The sequence below is a fragment of the Telopea speciosissima genome, chromosome 2 (assembly GCF_018873765.1).
Source record: "Telopea speciosissima isolate NSW1024214 ecotype Mountain lineage chromosome 2, Tspe_v1, whole genome shotgun sequence".
In the NCBI taxonomy this organism is placed as follows: Eukaryota; Viridiplantae; Streptophyta; class Magnoliopsida; order Proteales; family Proteaceae; genus Telopea; species Telopea speciosissima.
Window position 1 is genome coordinate 53,504,609 of NC_057917.1, and position 12,569 is coordinate 53,517,177.

At 37.4% G+C, this 12,569-nt stretch overlaps 1 protein-coding gene and 1 non-coding gene across 2 annotated transcripts in view; both read right to left on the bottom strand.

Annotated features, from left to right (window-relative positions):
* LOC122650236 (pyruvate kinase, cytosolic isozyme) overlaps positions 1-12,569 on the bottom strand; it is a 32,309-nt gene that overhangs the window by 13,135 nt on the left and 6,605 nt on the right. The window contains exon 2 of the mRNA XM_043843585.1: positions 76-83. The gene's annotated coding sequence lies outside the window, so the exon portion shown is untranslated. The remainder of the gene's footprint in view (positions 1-75; positions 84-12,569) is intronic.
* Positions 12,292-12,384, bottom strand: TRNAY-GUA. Its single transcript has 2 exons — positions 12,348-12,384; positions 12,292-12,327 (listed from the first exon to the last, which is right to left on the bottom strand). It is a non-coding gene; the product is annotated as a tRNA-Tyr (tRNA).

A 12,569-nucleotide genomic window follows, 5' to 3' on the forward strand; every position in this document is an offset into this window, starting at 1 on the left:
TTAATAGGTGTCTCAATTGCAAGTTTGCAACCCTGCTTCGATCCCTTGAGGAAGATCCATGCCTTCTGTCTCTACCTCACCTCCTGTTACAGCATTGTGAAAACCTACAAAGATAAATCGATTTTGATACAAGACTCAACTTCTTTCTATTATTAATAAGTTAAAAAACTAAATTTTTACCATTACACAAGGATTTCTCCTTTAATGTTACCATGACTCTATGATTGGAATCATCCTTACACTTCCGCCACCCACCTCTATTTACAAATTGGAAATTACCTTTTCCTAATGTGATCCGAGGGTACTAATGGCCATGGTAAAGAAATTCTTCCTTCAGGTGGAAGAAAACTTGATTTGTAAATTAAAGGGAGAAAGATCACAACACCAATGTGGTCATGTTTTCCCAGATCCAGATCCTCCATTGTCGAGCTGCCCGACAAGACCGTGCTGCCCAGACACGGTGCTACATGTAATGATCGCCTTACCCCCACTTGAGCAAGACGTTTGGGCAGGGATAAGGTGAATATTGCGCGCAACACTGTGTCTGGGCAGCACGATCCTGCCGAACAGCACGGTCCTGTCGGGCAGCTCGGCAATAGAGGATCCAAATTGTGTTTTCCCATGCTCTCCTATATCCTTACACTCTCTTTCCTAGATTATGTGAATCTTTTATTTACAAAATCAATTCGTGCACCCCAATTGGTGTAGTGTGGGAGATTTCTCTATACTCTAAACATAAAACCCCTTTTTTCTGATTTAAATCTAAGGGAAAGGGTTCTTTGAACCTACCCTTTATCATAAAGTAGTTTTTAATTCATTTTTTAAGAGAGAAAAAATAATAAACAATTCATATGTGAAAGGGAGTAGAAAATACCTTAGGCTCAGAGACACTTTTCGTAAAACTTATCATTGGTTTCTTTCATCTCAACAAAACTTCAAATGTGTTTATTTGACAAGAAATAAAAAAAAATAAAAAATGACATACCCAATGTACGAGGTTCTCATCACTGTGGGGTTTGGGGAGGGTCATAATGTACGTAGTTTTACCCCTATTTTTATAGAAGGAAAAAAAATCTTAAACAAAATTTAATTGAAAAGAAATTTATAAAAAGAAAGAAAATAAATTTCATCATCTTCAAAGTGTTTTAAGTTTTAAGAAAAAAAAGTTTTCACTTTATATACTGAAAATTTAAATATTTCTATTAATCTTTTTTTTTCTATTCAATTGTTACCCAAAAAAAAACATGCTCTTAATTTTTTGAGAGAAGGTTTTCTGAGCAAATAGCATAGAGAAAGGTACCAATAAGGTGTGATCAAAAGGTTTCGCACATAGGAGGTAACACAATATGAGAGAAAGAGAGAGCTAACGTAACCTTTATGGCGGCTCAAAAACCTTTTCCTTATTTTTTTTTTGAGAGGTAGTTTTCTATCTAGAAATGTGACTTACGTCAATACTTCCATGTGCCTATCTTTCTCCTCCACAAAATAAGGGATAGAAATGTCTTTTCATACGTTGAAGGTCATATTCTCGGACAAAGATCTTTTTTCTTTTTCTTTTGTAAGGATCGAATTGTTTGTTCCATCGAGAGCATTACGTACGCTAATGCTGCCGTGGCCTATCTGCCACCTACCACAAAGGGGCACATGTATTAATTATTAAAGGGTAAGAGACAGATAGAAGAGACAGATAGACAGAACATTATGATCCCGTTCATTTATATTGTACGTAGTCACGTGATTCTGTGGATGTTACCAAAAAAAAAGGTGATTCTGTGGCATTAAGTTTTCTTTGGTAGGCTTAAGCTGGTAGGTGAACGGGAAATTAGGTCTGAAACCTTGTGAGGTGGGGCCCACTCCAGTATTTTTTTTTTTATTGAAGGATCGGGGTGGCAAGAACAGTATATATTGATAAAGTAAAGAGGTTAAATCCGAAGGTAATTGTGACCTCTCGATCTGGTCCTGCTGTTCCAAAACTTGAAGACCAGTATGGGTGTTTGTTATTAATTACAAATTAAAACTCCATTCAATCTTGTGTCTCCACAGTTCTTTGAGACTATAAGGCCACTAGACTCACTAGTAAATTGTAGCTTTATTAGAAAAATTCTCTTTTGCAGCTTAGTAATAGAGTTTTGTTGTTTTTGAGTATATATAGGTTACTGGCTGTTGCGGGTGAAAACTGAAGGAATGACACACACTATCAGATGCGTCACTCTGCAAAAGAGAAATAAGACACTAGAGGTGAACCAGAGTTGGCCCCGTTGTGATCCTCCATTGCGTAAGTCAGTTTCCAAGGTAATCAGTTAAGATGGAGAGATAGGTTCGAGAAGAAACATTGAAACAGATTAAGGTTCCTCAATCTTGGTTGAGTTACGTCAATAATTGAATGGTGGATTGAGTTCAATCTCTCTTACTTGGAGTCTTTAGCTGACCTTTATAGTCAATTTGGAGAAGATGCCATGATGTGACATGATGGGGCTTTGAGTTCATATGCGACTCAAGATTGGTCAGCTTACATACACATGCTTTAAATGAGAGGAGGCTTGTCAGAAAATAATTTACTCTTTCGGTGGGTATCTTATCTCTTTAAGCACGTCATCATAAAATGCAACCGATTTGTAGCATGATTTGATACGTTGAGTCAGGATGTAACGAGGATGTAGACGATGGAGGTTCATTTTTCGTTTCCCAATGTTGAATAATTGACGGCCTGCGTCGTCCTGAAGTATGTGTCAGGTGTAGGCTTCATTTGTCACAAAATAGTGGTCTGACCACTCCTGATTCCAAAGACTTCCATGGATCAATATCGAACCCTGCTCCTATATGGACCCGATTCCAGACTTGTTATCTGTCATCCATCCATGGCGCTAACTTTTAGTGACACATCACTGGCCATGCATACATTCCAAAAGTAAAACCCTAAATCTGATCCTCAACATTTAATATAGAAGTTCTTTAACCTACTTGACAAGAAATCTGGTAGCCTTTGCTTTGGTTTCTCTTTTTATAATCACCAGTATAGTGAGAATATATTTAAGGGTTTTTTATAATTATCACCCAAAAATCTTTACTATTTACTATTACCCTACCAAAAACTTTCAAACAACTGTTACCCCCCCCCCCCACTGATGCATACTAACCACTAACTGACCCCCACCGTTATATTTTCGTAACGGTGGGGGTTAGTCGTGACAGTGTGCCCTTGTCACGGATTTTTTAGGACCAAAATGCCCTTTTGGGGGTGGTAATTGTAAAAAAAAAAAAAACCACCCCATCACCATCCCTCCTTCTTCTCCTGCTTCTTCTTCCTCCACTGCAACCCCAAACCTTTTGAGGAAAGTTTTATCCCTTGGGAAAGACAATTTTTCTGTCGCTGACGAGGTTAATGGCAATATTCTCTTCGAACTCAAGGTTAAGCACTTGAGTTTTCGTGGCCGTCGTGTTCTTCTTGACTCCAATGGCAATCCCCTGCTCTCTATACGAAAAAAGGTTCAGCTCAAGTAAGGTTTGGGGTTGCAGAGGAAGAAGAAGGAGGAGGAGGGGTGGCGCAATGACCACCCAAAATTGTAGGGGAAGATTATGCACTAAAAAATCTTTTAGGAACAATCAACAACAGCCAACAGATCAGAAAAATAGAAAAAGAAAATTTCTATAACTAAACCTGGCGGAAGTTACAGGTAAGGCTTCAATTGAAGATCAGTAACTCCGTAGAGGAGAAATTTGAGAATAAAAATACCAGGGCATGAATCACCCAAAAGCGTACAATCTTCGCTCCAAATTTCGGGAAGAACAGAAAAGGATTGTTAAAGTTTGGTTTAGATCTGGTTAGTTGCGGTACCACCGACGAATGTCGACAGTAACAAACAAGGAAAATAGAAAAATGAAGAGCAATTAAGATGAATGGAAGAAAAAATTATTAAAGGTGAGATTAACCGGCGCTCATCTTTCTTCAACCAGTTCAGCCTTGCTCCCTATTTTTTTATTCCCGACTTCATCTGGAAGCTTTCTCTTGTGCCCTAGCTTTTCAAGGCAAGGAAAAATCACCAATGCTTCCATTCAGGGCAAGGAAAAATCGCCAGAGCTTGATGACGATTTAAAGGTGTAGGACACAAAACCATTCAAAATAGATGACGACAGAAAAGCAAAAACCCCAATAAGATTAAAAAGTGCGAGGAATTGCAAATAGAAGGTGAAAACAAACAAGAAAGCTTCCATCAGAAATTGAGGGCAAATGGGGAAAGGGATTTTTGTGTTTCTTTCCAAGTGAAAAACTTAAGAGAAATAAGTTTCAGAAACAAAGTAAGGGATTTTTGGGTTTCTTTCCACCTCGGGATGACGAAGGTGGTGGTGGTGGTGGTGGTGGAGGTGGTGGTGGAGGCGGGTGGAAGGGAAGATTTTTCATTTTGGCTTTCTTGCATTTCTGGGCTTCTTGAAGGATCAAGAAATGAAGGGCAAAATAAAAAAGCAAAAGGGGTTGGCGAGAAAAAACAGAGGATGGGGTTGTGGCAATGGTGTGAATTGATGGGGTGGGGTTTTTTTACAATTACCACCCCTAAAGGGCATTTTAATCCTAAAAAATCCGTGACATGGGCACACTGTCACAACTAACCCCCACCGTTACGGAAATGTAACGGTGGGGGTTAGTTAGTGGTTAGTATGCATCAGTGAGGGGGGTAACAGTTGTTTGAAAGTTTTTGGGGAGGTAATAGTAGATAGTAAAGATTTTGGGGTGGTAATTGTAAAAAACCCTATATTTAAAATCAAGAAAAAAATTAAAAAAAACAAGGCTTAGAATGGTGTCTAGCTCAGTTACCCAATTAAGCTCTTAGACTATATTTGTATGCAAAGAAAAAAAAGAGAGAAAATTTTGGAAAAAATATTTATGCCACTTTTTTTTAACCGTTCTTCAGATGATGAACAAATGTTATAAGTAGCAAAGGCGGAATAGAGGAACCTAGTTGTTTAAACAATGTCCACTTTCATTCACAGGTCAATCAATATATGTAAAATGTAAGCTATAAAAGATACAAGCTAAAGAAAGCTTAAGAAGTGCATCATCTATAATTTGAAGCTCCTACTAAGGGTGTTAAACAGGACCGTTCGTAACCGGTTTCAGTCTCAAGGAGGTCAATTCCAGAACCATCCTATTTACTAAACGGTCCCAAAACTAAGATTCAATCTCATTTAATAATGGGACAGTCTCGTCTCGGTTCCGTAATGGTTCTAAGCACTCAAAATCTAAATAGTCAAATATATACAGAATTCCTATATATACAAATAAATATCTCAAGCACACAAATAATTGAATATATTCCTAAGAATAAAATAATCAAGGGGAAGAAAACTTATCGTTGGTATCTTTCATCTCAATGAAACTTCAAATGTGTTTGTTTCAAGAAATAAAAAGAAGGAAAAAAAATAAAAAAGGGCGTACTCAATGCACGAGACTCCCACCCTTGTGGGGTCTGGAGAGGGTTATAATGTATGCAATTTTACCTCTGCTTTCACATAAGGAAAAAATAAATCTTAAACAAAATTTTAATTTAAATGAAATTTATGAGAAAAAAAAAGTTTCATCATCCTCAAAGTGATTTTAAAATATAAAAAAAAAACTGCTTTTCACTTTATGTACTAAAAATTTAAATATTTCTATTAATCTTTTCTTTTCTATTCAATTGTTACACAAAAAAAACATGCTCTTAATTTTTTGAAAGAAGGTTTTCTAAGCAAGTAGCATAGAGGAAGGTACCAATAAAGTGTGATGAAAAGGTTCCGTACATAGGAGGTAAGTAGGTAATACAGTAAGAGAAAGAGAAAGAGAGAACATAACCTTTATGGATACTCAAAAACCTTTTTCTTATTTTTTTTTTAGAGGTAGTTTTCTGTTCGGGAGTGTGAGCTACACTAACACTCCCATGTGCCTATCTCTTTCCTCCTCAAGATAAGGAGGTAGAAGCACATTTCATTTGGAGAAGAGAGAGAGAAAGATTCCTAGGAGTGCCGGTGTAAGCTACACTGCCCGACAAAAATCTTTTTCTTTTTCTTTTTTAAGGATTGAATTATTTGTTTTTTGTTTTTTGTTTGAAACATTGCGTGGAGTATTGTGCTCCCTGTCTCTATCTCCCTCGTCGTACAAAGGGGCACATGTATTATGAGAGAAGAAGACAGATAGACACATAAAGAACATTATGATCCATTTCTTTTATATTGCAGTCACGTGAATCTGTGGCATTAAGGTTTTTTTCGTAGGCTTAGGCTGGTTTTTTTTTGATAATGGTAGGCTTAGGCTGGTAGCTGAACGGGAAATTGGTTATGTGACCTTATGAGATGGGGTCCACTCTTTTTTTTTTTTTTTAACTGAGGGTCAGGGTGGCAAGAACAGTATATATTGATACAGTAAAGAGGGTACATCATAAGGTAATAGTGACCACTCTGGTCCTGATGTTCCAAAACTTGAAGACCAGTATGGGTTGTTTGTTACTAATTAGAAATTAAGACTCCATTCGATCTTGTGTCTCCACAGTTCTCTGAGTGAGTATTGGAATGAGTCATGAGAATTTTCCAGAGCTGAACAGCTGCTTTCTCTTTTAGCTCGAAAATTGTGACTGTATAAGGCCACTAGACTCACTAGTAAATTGTAACTTTACAAGAAAAATTCTCTGTAAATAGAGTTTTGCTGTTTTTAAGTATAGTAGGTTACTGGCAGTTGCAGGTGAAAATTGAAGGAATGACACACGCCTCAGTTGTGTCACCCTGCAAAAGAGAAATAAGACAAGAGAGGTGAACCGGAGATGGCCCCGGAGTAATCCTTTGATGCCTAAGTCAGTTTCTAGGGTAATCAGTCAAGATGAAGATATAAGTTTGAGAAGAAACGTAGAACCAAATCAGGTTTCCTCAACCTTGGCTGAGTTACGTCAAGAATTCGTTCTAAAATGTTAGATTGAGTTCAATCTCTCTTACTGGGAGTCTTCAGCTTACCTTTATAGGCGATTTGGAGGAAATGCCATGATGTGACATGATGAGTCTTTGAGTTCATATGCGACCCAATTTGGCCGGCTTACGTAAGCAGGCTTTAAATGAGCGGAGGCTTGTCAAAAGATAATTAACCATTTTGATGGGCACTGTATCTCTTTAAGCACGCCTTCATTAAATGCAATCAATTTTGTAGCATGACTTGATACGTTGAGATGGGATGTAACGAGGATGTAAACGATGGAGGTATGTTCCATGTTTCCCAATGCTAAATGATTGACGCCATGCGTTGTCCTGAAGAAGTGTGTGTTAGGTGTAAGCTTCATTCGTCATCAAATAGTGGGCTGGCCACTCCGGGTTCCAAAGACTTCCATAGATCAATATCAAACCCGGCCTGTGCCTATATGAACCGGCTTCCAAACTTGTTATTTGTCATTCATCTGTGGAGCTATCTTTTAGTGACACATCACTGGCCATGCTAACATTCCAAGATCTGAGTGAAGTAAAACCCTAAATCTGATCCTCAGCATTTAATATAGAAGTTCTTTAACGTGCATGACATGAAATCAAGTAGCCTTTGCTCTGGCTTCTTTTTTTTAATAATTACCAGTATAGTGAGAATATATTTAAAAACAAGAAAAAGACCTAGATTGGTGTCCTGGGTTTGGCTCAGTTACCCAATTAAGCTCTTAGGCTATGTTTGTATGCAAAGAAAAGAAAAAAAAAATTAAGGAGAGAGCGAAACATATAAATCAATCATTGCATCATCATAATTTTTGTCTTATTATATATATATATATATATTTTTTTTTATTTTTATTTCTTCTCTTCTTTTTATAGCCAAACATAGCCTTAACTCTTTCCATTTCCCTCATTCCTCAGATGAGTTGGGCTTTTAGGTTACAAATGCATGCTTATACTTTGCAAAGAATCCCCACCCAAACCAAAAGGCAGGTCGTAAATGGGTTTCATTGCGAACCCTAATTCTGTTTATTACTATTTTTTGGTTCATCACATCAAATGCAGGTGATCGATGAAATTTTTTTTATATCATCATCAATCGGTGCAAGTTATTCATTTGATTTCATCTCATTAAGTTTAGGGGGGGTGGGGGGACCTTTATCCCTTGAGGTTTGCTAATCGGTATGGTTGTGCGGTTCCTCTCATAGGGGTTGAAATGACCATTCCACCCCCTGATCGAATACATTGCCCTGATGGGGTCCACCCCCTTTTATTAGAGGTACTAGGGAACCGCAGGTGATAAAAAATTCGGTGGGAGGAGGGGGAGGGAGTTTTCCTTTTTTTTTTTTTTTTTTTGGGTAATAGAGGAAGTTTTCCTTCGCCATGTCGTGAAGGGAAAAAAAGACAACCATTGGGTCTGCCCCTCTATGGTACAACGTCGATAATAACCTTGTACTATGGGGGATCCCCTATAGAGGGTATTCCACGCCCTCTATTTCTGTTTTGACAATAATAGACAAGCTAGGGACAACTATTTTGAACTTTGCAGAAGTACAAAAAAATACATAGGCCATGTGTGAGGTATATAGGTAACTATTGTGTTGTGAAAAATGGAACAGAACTTAAATCACCATCAAAGCTTCATGACGATTCACTTCAAGCACCATTCTCATATTTACATTGATCAACAAAAGGAGTATCCAGTGCACGAGGCTTCCGTCACTGTGGGGTCTGGGGAGGGTCAATGTACGCAGTCTTACCCCTGCTTTCGCGAAAAAGCTGTTTCAAAACTCGAACCCGTGACCACTTGATCACAATGGAGCAACGTTACCATTGCACCAAGGCCCGCCCTCATACTACACAAACACAATGGGAGATAAAATGACCTCTCCACCCTCTATGAAAGGCGAGTGACAAAACCAAGGATCTGTGTAACCAGTGCTTGCAATTAGTGGGAGAAAATAGAGAAGAGAGAAAGAATGGAAGAGAAGAATGAGTATGCAAGGAGAATAGCAGTCGAAAGATTTGCTACCTCCCTCCATCATTGTGTGTAAATATTCAACTAATTACAAAAGAGTTTTACCAAAAAAAAAAACAAAAAAAAAACTAATTACAAAAGAGCAAGGACAAGAAGCCTCGTGGAAATAGGAAAAAGAAAGACTCCAAGCTAAAGTAGGAAAATAAAGATCTAATTTAACTAGGAAAGTAATAAAGTAAATCTAGCCTAAGCAATACTTAACCACGATGATAGAGACACTCCCCATATCATGGTACACATTTTAACAAGACGAAAATATCGCCCCACATGATATTTCTGTGCACGCTCTCATTGCCCCCCAGTACACGTGCAGGGGCCATGATCTCCATGATTAGAAATTTGTATAGTAGTACACAGATGTCGGCATAATGAAAGCAAAGACTGATATCAAATATCATTCTTGAAGCCGAATTAGGAGTGGTTAAAGTACAAATTTGTGGAGAAAAACGGGTGGCACATGAAAAATATTTGAACCTTCATTTCCATCTTGTGTAATTTACAGCGTCAAGATAAACCACGGCGCCCAAGGCAAGTACCATATGGCCTTATTTTCTTGGTATTTTCTAATTTTATATGTTTTTCATGTTTCGATGTGATCGACGCAATAGTTCCAACAGATCTATAGATGAAACAAAAGGAGTATCAATCAACTTTTTTATTACTGTATTTCTCATAAAATGACAGTCAATTTCAATGTGTTTGGTCCTCTCATAAAACATGAGGTTACTAACAATGTAGATAGCTGTTTGATTATTACAAAGTATCTCCATCGGTTTAGCAATCGAAAACCCCAACTCTTCAAGCACTGACTTTAACCACATCAATTCGATTGCAGTATGACCCATAGCCTTATACTCAGCCCCAACACTAGATCTAGATCAACCACTTATTTCTTGCTTCTCCATGCGACAAAATTGCCGCCAATAAATGTACAATAACCTGTGGTAGACTTCCTATCACCGTCAGCACCAGCTCAGTTTGTATCGAAATATCCAATCAAATCAATATGCTAACAAGGTTATTAAATGAACACCTTTCCTAGAGACCTCTTAAAATACCTTAAGATTCGACGTGCTACTTCCCATGAGCCTTCTTAGGTGACTCCATGAAATGACTGATAACTCCAACAATAAAAGATATTTCAAATATAGCACTGGTAAAGTAAATGAGTTTCTCTACTAATCTCTCGTACCTGTGCGTGTCATCAAATTCCTTGCCCTCTTTTGCTCCAAAATTCTAATATGGATCCATAGGAGTATTGACTGGTTTAGAAGCAAACATATTAGTCTAAAAAAAAAAAGGACTAACACATATTTTCTCTATGACAGACTAATTTCTTTTTTTACTTTGAAACACTTCAATACCAAAACAAATACCTGAGGGCACCCAAGTCTTCCATTTAAAAATGTTGGTGTATATTAACTTTCACCTTTGTAATCTCAAATGCATCATTCCCAGACAATAATATCATCTACATACACCACCAATACAATCACCCTAGAATCCCAATGACGAACAAATATAGAATGATTAGAATAGCACTGTGAGAATCCGGACTGAGTAACTATCGAACTTAACTTATCAAACCAGGCTATATGAGACTATTTTAAAATATAATTGCCTTGTGTAAGTTACAAACTTTGTGAGCATTCTTCCCCTGAGCAACATATCCTGGAGGTTGCTTCATATACCCCTCCTCATGTAGATCACCATATAAGAAGGCATTCTTGATATCCGACTGATAGAGAAATTAGTCTAAATTCATAGATAATGAGATAGTACATGAATCAAATTAAAGACAAGCAACAGGAGAGAGGTCTCGAGAAATATTCCACACCATGAGTCTGAGTATAACCATGTGCAATCAAACGGGCCTTAAATTATTCAACTGAGCCATCTGGATTATACTTTATGGTGTATACTCAACGATACCACCCAAGATCCTTTCCTGGAGGTAAATCCACTAGGGTCCATGTTTAATTTGACGTGAAATCAAGGCATCCATTTCGGTTTCCTTAGGCACTTTCCACTCAGGATGGGATCAATCTCATGATGAGTTTTAGGAATGAAGTGACTGGATAATGAGAAGCAAAATTATGTCAGTGAGATGAATGGTGAGATATAGAAACAAAGTTTTCTATAACATAAATATTTATGGATTTCTGAGAACGGGTAATTTGCGAAGATCGAACAACTAGTAAATCAATAGTAGACAAGGATGAAGTGGGAGCTTCAGCTGGAGGATTAGATCGTGTTGTGAGTTGTGAAGCAGGTAGACCTGTAGCAGCTAAAGGAGCAAAGTTTTTGCCACTCTTTTTTTTAACCATTCTTCAGTTGATGAACGAATTTGTTCGCTTTTGTTCATAGGTCAATCAGTATATGTAAAATATAAGCTATAAAAAGCTATAGGCTAAAGAAAAGTTAAAACGTGCATCATCTACAATTTGAAGCTCCTACTAAGGGTGTCAAACAGGACAATTCTGGTCCCGAGGATGTCAATCCCAGAATTGTCCTGTTTATTAAACGGTCCCAAACTAGGATCCAGTCCCATTTAATAATGGGACAGTCTGGTTCCAATTCCTTAACAGTTTTAAGCACTCAAAATCTCAAACAGTCTTCTACCAAAAAAAACCTCAAATAATTAAATATGTACAAATTTCCTAAGTATACAAATAAATTTTCCAAACATACAAATAATTGAATATATTTCTAAACATAAAATAATCAAAGGAAAGAGAACACCACCCGATTATAACTATTAAGTATTAACTAATCATAAATAAGTGTGTTCTTCTCTTCTTGTAATGACTGCTTACAGAAAATGAGTTGCTCTACACTCTATTTTGGACAGATTAGTTTTCATCTTTTCTCTATATGATTCGACTGTTTCTTTCCCCGAGTCTAAACTTTGTCTATATATGTTAAACTACATTACCCTTTTGTTTGGCCTTTGATATGATTACCCATAACATGACACGGGGACGAGTTCCGGCGAACCCATCTCAGATAAAACCAAAATCAACCAAAAAAAAGATAAAACCAAAATCATCAGATCTTTCAACCCATCAAATCCGTCACTGTAAATGGTTGCAGAAACTATTGGTTTCACCTTGAAAAAAATCAAAGCTCTTAGATAATTTAAGCCACCGAAAGAGATGGGCAATGGATCCAACAGCCGGTCAATCAGTTTTTCTCGTAAGAGAGAGAAAAAAAAAGAAAAAAGAAGATAAAACCCAAAATCATCAGATCTTTCAACCCATCAAATCCGTCACTGTAAATGGTTGCAGAAACTATTGGTTTCACCTTGAAAAAATTTAAAAAATTCCGACCTGCCGGATTCGAACCAGCGACCTAAGGATTATCTGTTAGGTTGAACCCACTACAGTCCTCCGCTCTACCAACTGAGCTAAGGTCGGAGATATGAAGTTTTAATAAAACTTTTTACAGAAAGCTAAATGATTTTTTGTTTTGTCTTCCATTCTTTATGTCTCCTGTCTGCATGAGACAAGCCAATTGAAAATCATCTCCGATATAAATAAAAGGAGAGGATTGCCCCACACTGCACTGTGGAAGGAATCTTACATGCCACATTAATGGCAGC